This window comes from Sciurus vulgaris (assembly GCF_902686455.1).
Source record: "Sciurus vulgaris genome assembly, chromosome: 6".
NCBI classification, from domain to species: Eukaryota; Metazoa; Chordata; class Mammalia; order Rodentia; family Sciuridae; genus Sciurus; species Sciurus vulgaris.
The window spans coordinates 70,392,679-70,404,355 of record NC_136466.1 but is presented as its reverse complement, the minus strand read 5'-3'; the positions used below and the strand labels follow the sequence as shown (position 1 = coordinate 70,404,355).

Below are 11,677 nucleotides of genomic sequence, written 5' to 3'. Positions count from 1 at the left end.
TTAAGGACTGTGAAAATACCTTTAATGTACTCTCTCAAAGTTTGAAGACTTTAGAATTCTGTATAGTAAGTAGACTTTTGTATCTCATTACAATATAAGCCATTCCTCTTTTTTTCTGGTGCTGGGGATCAAACCCAGAATTCCATTCATTCTAGGCAAGTACTCAACCACAGAGCTACATCTCCAAATGCCCTCCAAAATTTGAGTCTTTTTTATGTGCTAATTGTGAAATGAGGAATCATCTCAAGAACTGATGACTTCCTATTTTATCTCAAGTTACTTAGTAAAGCTATGAAACATGCAATAGTAATTCATATATAACTACTAAAATATTACCTTTACTGGTTATTTTTAAAATCAAGGCTATAGGAAACTTAGAAATAATGGTCAAATAATACCATTTGTAATGATAAAATAAGATCACTGGTGTCTTATATGAAAAAAAAGCACTGAAATATTATCTGTTCTTTACAGTGCAGTTTAACTTTTCTTTTTATCCTGAATTTTTTTTCTAACATCAGAGTTACTTACTGCTTATATGAGGCTTTACATTTTCATGGGAAATTCATTCACTAAACATTGAAAAATATTTGTTGAGTGCCCACTACATATGCAAGTTGCTGTTATGAAGGTTGAGTACACTGCTGTGAACAGCACAGTCAGAGGTATACGTGTGGCCTAGAAGCTCCTGTATACAAAATTACAAGCAAATTCTATTTCAAAACATAGAATCTTTTTTGACCAGTCCCTTTGCACAGGAATAAGACTGTCTCCTGAACAACAGGAATTTTCTTGTAATGGAATTGAAAATTTGCCCCAGGTTTGAAAGGTTGAACTCAAATGAGGAAACTTGGTTCTGCATAGTTAGGGACTAGAGCTGGGTCTCCAAGTTCTATGGCCACTGTCTTTTCATCTATAGTTTTCCTCCACTTTTCAAATTCACCCTCGTTCATGGGAGGAATTAACGTGTCCGTAACACAATACACTGTACCGAAAATGGGCTATGGGGATGAAGAATGCAAAAACTGAAGAGAGGTAAAAGCGTTCTTTGCCCCCAAATTCACCACATTATTTCTCTAAGAAAATTAATAACTTTATAATAAAGTTTATTGTAGAGGAAGCTTTGGGTCATTCCTGTATTTTCATTGCAAATTAAACAACAAGAATTTGGCTTTTATTCTCCCTGGGAGAAATAAGATTAGGAATGGAAAAGGTGTAGAAAAGTGGGTACTTTATTATCTAGAATAAATTGCAATAACAGGTTAGGACTCTGAGTGTCGCTGTTCACCAATCGGGGGGGAAAAGAATCAGAAATTGAATTCGAACAAGATTTCCGCAGCACAAAGAACTGGTTCTGAGGCTTTAGGAAAGCTTCAGACTGGACCCCCGAGAGCTCCAGCATCCATTGATGAAGGTACATTATCTTAGAACCAACAGATCGTAGGACTCCTCGGGCCTCCACAGAGAGAACACCCAAGCCCGGGCTATTCCGGAGAGGGGCTATAATGGCGGCTAATCTTTATTCACCAGACTTCAGCGGACTGATCTGTATCTGCATTCTCCTGGGGGCCCTGTGGGAAACACAGGCGGAACAGATCCGCTATTCCGTGCCTGAGGAGCTGGAGAAAGGCTCTGCAGTGGGCAACATTGCCAAGGACCTGGGGCTGGAGCCCCGGAAGCTCTCGGAGCGCGGAGTCCGCATCGTCTCCAGAGGTAAAACACAGCTCTTTGCTCTGAACCCGAGAAGCGGCAGCTTGGTCACCGCTGGCAGGATAGACCGGGAGCAGCTCTGTGACAGATCTCCAAAGTGCCTAGCAAACCTGGAAATTTTCCTAGAGGACAAAGTGAAGATTTTTGGAATAGAGGTGGAAATAATCGATGTTAATGATAACTCACCCACCTTTGGAATAGAGCAGAGGGAAATAAAAGTTGCTGAAAATGAAAGTCCTGGAACACGATTTCCTCTGCCTGAAGCTTTTGATCCGGATGTAGGGGTAAATTCTCTGCAAGGTTACCAGCTCAGCTCAAATGTTCACTTCTCACTGGATGTGCAAAGCGGGGCAGATGGAATTAAATACCCAGAGTTGGTGCTGGAGCGGGCCCTAGATCGAGAAGAAGAGGCGGTTCACCACCTGATCCTCACTGCCTTTGATGGAGGTGACCCAGTTCGTTCTGGCAGTACCAAGATTCAGGTAACACTTCTGGACACCAATGATAATGCTCCTGTATTCACTCAACCAGAGTACCACGTAAGTGTTCAGGAGAACTTGCCTGTGGGCACCCGTCTACTCACCATAAAAGCCACTGATCCTGATGAAGGAACCAACGGAGAAGTGACTTATTCTTTCCGAAAAGTGAGAGACAAAATATCCCAGCTATTCCAGTTGAATTCTCTAACTGGGGATATAACAATATTGGGGGATCTAGATTATGAGGACTCTGAATTTTATAACATAGATGTAGAAGCTCATGATGGACCAGGTCTCCGAGCCAGAAGTAAGGTACTGGTGACTGTTCTGGATGTAAATGACAATGCTCCAGAAGTCACAGTTACATCTCTCTCCAGCTCAATCCAAGAAACCTCTTCTCTAGGTACAGTAATTGCACTTTTCAATGTGCATGATAGTGACTCAGGAGAGAATGGACTCGTCACTTGTTCTATTCTGGATAATCTGCCATTCAGGCTTGAAAAGACCTATGGAAATTATCATCGACTCTTGATACACAGAACTCTTGACAGGGAAGAAGTTTCAGAATATAACATCACAGTAACTGCCACTGACCATGGAACTCCACCTCTGTCTACAGAGACTTATATCTCACTGCAGGTGGTAGACATCAATGATAATCCACCCACTTTCACTCATGCATCCTATTCTGCCTACATTCTGGAAAACAACCCCAGAGGAGCCTCCATCTTATCCATGACAGCCCAGGACCCTGACAGTGGTGAGAATGCCCAAGTCACCTACTCTCTGACAGAGGACACTGTCCAGGGGACACCTTTGTCCTCCTATGTCTCCATCAACTCTAACACTGGTGTTCTGTATGCACTGTGTTCATTTGATTATGAGCAGCTCCAACATTTGAAGCTACTGGTGACAGCCAGGGACAGTGGGAACCCTCCACTCAGCAGCAATGCATCCCTGAGCCTGTTTGTGCTGGATCAGAATGACAACATCCCTGAAATCCTGTATCCCACCCTCCCCACTGATGGTTCTACTGGTGTGGAGCTGACACCTCGTTCTGCAGAGTCTGGCTATCTGGTGACCAAGGTGGTGGCAGTGGACAGAGACTCAGGACAGAATGCATGGCTGTCCTACCGCCTGATCAAGGCAAGTGAGCCAGGACTCTTCTCAGTAGGACTGCATACCGGTGAGGTGCGCACAGCACGGGCCCTACTGGATAGAGATGTGCTGAAGCAGAGTCTTGTGGTGGCTGTCCAGGACCATGGCCAGCCCCCTCTCTCAGCCACTGTCACACTCACCATAGCTGTGGCAGACAGCATTCCTGATATTCTGGCAGATCTGGGCAGCATCAGGACCACCAACCCTGATGATTCAGACCTCACCCTCTACTTGGTAGTAGCAGTGGCTGCTGTGTCCTGTGTCTTCCTTGCCTTTGTCATCTTGCTATTGGCGCTCAGGCTACGACGCTGGCACATGACTCGTCTACTTCATGCTGCAAGTAGTGGGTTTACTGGCATGTCTGCCCCGCAATTTGTAGGCATGGATGGGATGCAGGCTTTCCTGCAGACCTATTCCCATGAGGTCTCCCTCACTGCAGACTCCAGGAAGAGCCACCTGATCTTCCCTCAGCCCAACTATGCAGACACGCTCATCAGCCAGGAGAGCTGTGAGAAAAATGAGCCTCTTCTGGTATCTCAGGATTTAGTTGAAACTAAAGGAGACCCCAACCCTCAGGTGAGTCAATCCTGTAATAGATCCTACCATACTAAAACATAGGCACAGTTTTGTAAATGTCGCCAATTGTGTTAAGATATGTAGTATACCAAATAAAAGCACCTCTTTATTAATATTTTGTTGCTTTAATGGGGAGGAATAATAATTATAAATAACATATATTAAACAAAAGAAGTTATTCATTCATTTATCTTTCTTTTCTTTTTGGAAATGGTGAGAATTTAATCCAGGTCCTTGGGTATGCTAGGCAAGCACTACATTATGAGCTATCTCCCCAGTGGTGATCATTTATTATTTTCTTTAGTCTTCATTCAGTTTACTTTCAGTAGGAATGTCTTAATTTTATGCCTATAAGTCACTTTATTTATTTATTTATTTATTTATTTATTTATTTATTTATTTATTTATTTTGATACCAAGAATTGAACTCAGGGGCATTTAACCACTGAGCCATATACCTAGTCTTTTTTTTTTTTTTTTTTTTTTTAGCAACAGAGTCTCACTGAGTTGCTAAGTGCCTTGCTAAGTTGCTGAGGCTGGCTTTGAACTCTCCATCCTCCTGCCTCAGCCTCCCAAGCTGCTGGCACGCACCACTGAGCCTGAGCCTAGCTCCACTCACTCTTTTAAATGCTGATTTCTCATATATATTGCTAAAAGGTTAGATAAGACTTGTGAAATAGAAGGCAATTGTATACATTTATGTTTATAGCATTCTTTCTCATGATGCTAATGTTGAATGTGGACTGCATATTTTAAAAATTTCCTCATTTTACACTCTACCATGCTTTACTTGAGGCTTACTTTTCTTTCCTTTTTCATTTAAATCAGACAGTGAAATTTATAATAATGGAGAAAATGTTTAACTTTTAGAAATAATTTTAATAAGGTTATTATCGCAATGGAATGGTATATTTCAAATTTTGCTGTTACTGATCTGAGATACACCAGCAATGAATTTGTGTGATTCCTTTGGTGCAATTCCATGATTACCAAAAATATTGCCCATTCTGTTTCACTCATATTTAAGTAAATTGCAGGAGAACATTTTTTTTGTGGTGCTGTGTATGAAACTCAGGGCCTTGAGCATGCTAGGCAAGTGCTTAACTACTGAGTTACGTATACCACCAACCCTGTAGGAGTTTTTAACAGCTTCTAAATTACATATCACAGCATCACTGCTGAGTCCCACCTTGATTTCTAAGGAAAGCATAACTTTTTGAAGTCTTTTTTTTTTTCATCAGCTAACCCTCTTACAAAGACTGTGACTTGGATTCTGAATTTGTATAATTCATGATGCTTAGTAAATTGACTTCATCCCTATCCATCCCTATTCCTACAAATAGTTCTCAAATAGTTCTATCACTGTGTGGCACCAAAATGAACTGATACAGGATAAAATGTTTTGTGTGTAAGGGATATATAAAAGTTTTGTTCCTTTTGATTTCATATAGTTCTGTAGGTTTGTTCACAATTCCTGAATGCCCATGCCTGAGCAATTTAGGACTTTTTTGATATTTGGAAGATGTAGCAAGATTATGGATTATGGCTCATCCCAATTTCAGAAGGAGAGTTGTAATTTCTACATGGTTTTGTATTCATGGGAAGGTGTGGTGCAAATGAATAAGTTCAAATGAGATATGATGTAATATGCTAAGTTGAGGGGAAGAAAGAGGAAATAAGTGAATATTTCACATATAATTTCATAATGCTCAGTTTATCTACAACTGAATCAAATATATTCAGATGTTGGCATTAAGAGTATGTTCCAGAATCAAACGGGTACATGTTTTAATGCCTAGAAAAACCATAGATAATTTATAACCTAATATCAATGGGAAATATGTTTTTGTTTGAATGGGCACTATGTTTCTCTTAGAAAATAATATTTCTGATTTTAAAATTATTGTATATCACATGGTGGACAACTAGATAGCTATAAGAAAGAAATGAGGAACCTCTTTGTGTAGTGGTATGAGATAACCTTCAAGATATGCTGAGTCCCCCACACTATACGTATTTAAATATATAAATATAAATAGGTATATATAAACAAGGTGAAAAGCATGGTATGTTGTATGCTCGCATTTGTGTAAAAGGGAGATAACATTTATTAAAATCTGCATTATATAACACATGTCTCTGAAAGAATACACATGACACCACATAACACTTATTTCACTTGAGAGTAAATGTTTTACACGATACAGAGATCAGATTAAAAATATGCAATATGTATCTTCAGAATTTGGAACAATATCATTATACAGTCTATTTAAATACAAATAAATACTCTATGATTTAAAAAAAAAAAGAGGGAAGTAAACTTCAAACGTTTACAAGCCATTAGTGCAGTTCCCTGGGAAAACCTCTGGGCGTCGCTGTAAGTCAAAAGAAAAGAGTATGGGAAGACGCGTTTGGGAGACTCAGAGGACAACTTCCTGCTCAAACCACACACATAGAAGAGGTCAGTACAAATTCAGATACGGAAAACAAAAGCAGGAAAAGTGACCCTACCTGGGATTCTGTCATCCAGAGGAGGGCTTATTCCTTCTACCAGCACAGAATCAGGGCAGCGGACAGAGACAGACGATGACGCCAAGCGCTGGGAGGAGCAGGCGGGGACTGTGGCTGCAGGTACTGTTGCCCTTCTTGCTGTCTTTGTTCTGCCCGGCTCTCCCAGACCAAATCCACTACCCGATTCCAGAAGAGCTGGATAAGAACACAGTGGTAGGAAACCTCGCCAAGGATCTGGGGCTCAGTGTCCTGGATTTGCCAGCCCGGAAACTGCGGATTAGCGCAGAAAAGGAGTATTTCACTGTAAATCCAGTGAACGGGGACTTATCTGTGGCTGACAGAATAGACCGAGAGCAAATTTGCGGGAAGCAGCTTCAGTGTATTCTGGATTTCGATATTGTCGCTGAAAATCCATTTAATATTTACCATGTAGCAGTAATTGTGCAGGATATAAATGACAACACTCCGTTATTCAAACAGAGTAAAATTGATTTAAAAATTGGAGAATCCACTAAACCAGGTACAACATTTCCATTAGACCCAGCTCTGGACTCAGATGCTGGTCCTAATTCACTGCAAAGATACCACCTTAATGACAATGAGTACTTTGATCTAACAGAGAAACAGGCTCCAGATGGACGTAAATATCCTGAGTTGATTTTGAAACATTCTCTGGACAGAGAGGAGTACAATTTTCATCAGTTGGTTCTAACAGCTATGGATGGGGGGGACCCACCTCAAAGTGGCACTACCCAGATCCAAATTCAAGTCACCGATGCCAATGATAACCCTCCAGTGTTCAGCCAGGATGTATACAGGGTCACCCTGCAAGAGAACGTCCCCCCAGGCTTCTCAGTGCTTCGGGTGACTGCCACTGACCAGGATGAGGGTGTCAATGCAGAAGTCACCTATTCCTTTCATAATGTGGATGAACAAGTGGAACATTTTTTCAACTTAGACAAAAGAACAGGAGAAATCACAACAAAGGATAATTTGGATTTCGAAATTGCTAACAGTTACACTCTGAGTATAGAAGCAAAAGATCCTGGAGATCTAGCATCCCATTGTAGTATCCAAGTTGAAATTATCGATGAGAATGATTGTGCACCTGAAGTGATTGTGACTTCAGTATTTGCTCCCCTACCAGAAGATTCACCGCCAGGAACAGTGATCGCATTGATAAAAACAAGAGACAGAGACTCAGGAAAAAATGGAGAAGTTTACTGCGAAATCCGTGGTCGTGAAGAGTTTATATTGAAGCCTTCCTTGAAGAACTACTACAAGCTAGTGACAGACAGAGTTCTAGACCGCGAGGAGATCCCAGAATACAACATCACCATCACAGCCATTGACAGGGGAAAGCCACCCCTCTCCTCCACCATAAGCATCACCCTGCACATCTCGGATGTCAATGACAATGCACCGGTTTTCCAACAGGCTTCTTACACCGTTCATGTAGCTGAGAACAACCCTCCAGGTGCCTCCATCACTCAGGTCAGTGCGTATGACCCCGACTTGGGCCCCAACGGCCAAGTCTCCTACTCCATCGTGGCCAGCGACCTGGAGCCTCAGGTGCTGTCGTCCTATGTGTCGGTGAGCGCACACAGTGGGGTGGTGTTTGCCCAGAGAGCCTTCGACCACGAGCAGCTACGCGTCTTCCAGCTGACGCTGCAGGCGCGCGACCACGGCTCACCAGCGCTCAGCGCCAACGTCAGTCTGCGAGTGTTGGTGGGAGACCGCAACGACAATGCCCCGCGGGTGCTGTACCCAGCGCTGGCACCCGATGGTTCAGCGCTCTTCGACACTGTGCCGCGAGCGGCGGAACCCGGCTACCTGGTCACCAAGGTGGTAGCGGTGGACGCTGACTCAGGACACAATGCCTGGCTATCCTACCACGTGCTGCAGGCCAGCGATCCCGGCCTCTTCAGCCTAGGGCTGCGCACCGGCGAGGTGCGCACAGCGCGTGCCTTGGGCGACAGGGATGCGACTCGCCAGCGCCTACTAGTCGCTGTGCGAGACGGTGGACAGCCACCCCTTTCAGCCACCGCCACGCTGCACCTGATCTTCGCGGATAGCCTGCAAGAGGTGTTGCCAGATCTCAGCGACGACCCTCTGCCCACTGACCCCCAGACTGAGCTGCAGTTTTACCTGGTGTTGGCCTTGGCCTTGATTTCTGTGCTGTTCCTTCTGGCGGTGATTCTAGCTATTGCCCAGCGCCTGAGACACGCCTTCAGTTCTGCTGCCTGGGGTTGCTTTGAACCAGGCTTGAGTTTCAAGTCTGGACCTGGGGTTCTCCCCAGTCACAGTGAGGGAACATTGCCCTATTCTTATAATGTGTGTGTTGCCTCACAATCAGCTAAAACAGAGTTTAATTTTCTCAACGTGACACCAAAAATGGCTCCTCCTAAGGATCTCCTCTGTGAAGATGCTTCTTGGGTACCACAAATGAATCATGATCACACTGATGTTCCCTTTGTCTCAGATACTATTTCGAAGGTGAGTTTTAATTTATTTATTTTCACTTGTGGTCTCCATATTTCTTTTAAAATCATGTAACTGGGATGGACACTCCATTGCATATTTCATTGTCTTGTAAGTCAGACTTGGTTAATGTTCTGCCTTAATTATCTTAATCTTTTCTAACCAAACCTTAAATATTGGTTTTCTATCTGAAGTATGAAGTTTATTTGTCCATAAGGGTTTACCACAAGAAATACTTTTTCTTCCTTATCTTTATATTCCTTTCATCTGAAAGTTGATTACAGCGGAGAATTTAAGCAATTCCTTTAACCTGCAGGGTAAATTTTAACTTTACTTCCTCTTGAACTCATAACACTTCAGACTTAAGAGATTATTCATCTTAACAGTTTGTGGAAATGGTGGGGTGAGCTATCCAGGATAATGACTTGCTAACAACAGAACATGGGTAAGACATTGTTCACTGATTTGAAGATCAACACTCTTTAAATGTCAGCAAGCTGAGTGTCCTGGGATCCCAGAATTTTTTTTTTCAGTGCTGGGGATCAAACCCAGGGCCAATATGTTAGGCAAATGCTCCACCACTGAGCTACATCCTTAAACCCCAGATGTATTTTTAAAAAAGGATGAACAGGGTTGAGGTATCTGTTACTAAGAGAGCATTTCAATAAATGTGAGAAATCATTCCCTTTCCTGCATATTAATAAACTGTTCCTGAGAAAAATTGCACATTGAAGAAAATTCTGCAACCTATGTTTATGTCATTTCTACTAAACATTACTTAAAACTTTATGGCTTTTAATTTTAACAATATAGATGTTGAACATCTTCATTTAAATTTTTTTTCTATCAAGGTATCATTAAGTAAAAATTGCTTTTCTCTCTTGATTGACTCTTTGAAATGTCTGTTTTTCCAGCCATAATGTTTTTCTTTATCTATTATCATGGAAAGGTAACAACACTAAATATCTGTCTCAACATGAAAACACTCAATCTCTACTCAGTAAATATCTAGGTACACTTTCCTATATAGATGATAAACTAAAGCCCAGTCCTCCACAGTCATTATTAATTTCTACCAAAAGCTTGTCTAACTATACATATTTGAATAAGGTAATAGGAAAATATAATTAATGTGCAGTTAACCCAACTCAAACTCAGTGCAGCTGCCATATCCTTAGATTAAAAATCTAGAAACTTTCTCAAAGACTTCACAAGTAACAGAGACTTATACTTTTCTGCATGTGACAGCTAATAGAATTTTCAAGTCAGTAGGCCTTTTTGAGAAGGTGTAAGAACTGGATTTGACTCCTTGGCATTCTTATGTACAAATGCGAAGGTTTTCCTAAATGTATGCTAATATAAAAAAGATGCAATCTTGAAGCTGACAGAGGTAAAAATTTAGGTATCCTAATTAAATTCAATATGAGTAAGAGGTAAATAAAGGATCTAGGTTCAATGGCACATATAATAAAACTTCTAAGAAAGTAAAAAAGAATATAATAATTGGACTTAGGAAGTTGTGAAAGTATTTCATAATTTAAACTTGATTAAATATAAACAATGTCAACAATACATTAAGTATATACAAAAATTGTTGGAAATAAAATATAGCTAAACTTATGGAAAATAAAAATAGAATCGGTGTAGTAACTGATTAGGACTCTGAGCGTCGCTGTTCACCAAAGTGGGAAAGAAGCTGTCACAGAAGCAACCCGACTCTCGGCTTCTTCCATACTAAACACGACTAGACAAGCTTCTGGGGAAAGTCGCCCATTCCAATTCCGCCAAAAAATATATGCTGTCCTCGGTTTTAAAGAAATAAGGAAAGAGCAGGCTGAACCCGGTCTAAGAAAAATTGAGGGAAGAGAAAGCAATGGCGGATCGTCCGAGGTGCTGGGGCTGCGGAGACCTGCTTTTGTCCTTCATGCTTCTGGGAACGCTGTGCCAGTCAGGATCCGGGCAGATCCGCTATTCGGTGGCTGAGGAGTTAAAGAAAGGCTCCTTCGTGGGCGATATCGCCAAGGACCTGGGGTTACAACCCCAGGAGCTGGCGGAGCGCGGAGTCCGCATCGTCTCCAGAGGTAGGACGCAGCTTTTCTCTCTGAACCCTCGAAGCGGCTGCTTGGTCACAGGGGAAAGGATAGATCGGGAGGAGCTCTGCGCTCAGAGCGCACGATGTGTGATTAATTTTAACATCTTGGTTGAGAATAAAATGAAAATTTATGGAGTAGAAGTGGAAATAATTGATATTAATGACAACTTTCCGAGATTCCGGGACGAGGAATTAAAAGTAAAAGTTAACGAAAACGCAGCTGTAGGAACTCGCTCTTAGTGCTTCCCTTTCGCAAGAGATGCGGATGTGGGTGTGAACTCCCTCCAAAGTTACCAGCTCAGCACCAATCTCACTTCTCCCTGGAGTGAAGAGCGGATCTGATGGGGCAAAATTACCCTGAGTTGGTGTTGGAACGGCCCCCTGGACGCGAGAAAGAGGCCACTCACGACCTCCTTCTCACAGCCTTAGATGGTGGAGACCCAGTACTCTCTAGACCACGCGGATCCGTGTGACAGTCCTGGACGCAAATGATAACGCGCCCCTCTTACCCAATCCGAATACAGAGTGAGTGTTCCAGAGAGCATACCTGTGGGAACCCGGCTACTCACTCTAACCGCCACAGATGCAGATGAGGGAATCAATGGGAAAGTGACCTACTCTTTTCGCAATGAAGAAGACAAAATTTCAAAGACTTTCCAACTCGATT

The 11,677-nt window shown here is 42.2% G+C and overlaps 1 pseudogene across 1 annotated transcript; it reads left to right on the top strand.

The window, feature by feature from the left end:
• The first annotated feature begins 8,939 nt into the window (after positions 1-8,939).
• Positions 8,940-11,644, top strand: LOC306663820 (protocadherin gamma-A5-like; annotated as a pseudogene). Its single transcript has one exon. The product of its transcript is annotated as a protocadherin gamma-A5-like (transcript).
• The last annotated feature ends 33 nt before the right edge of the window (positions 11,645-11,677 follow it).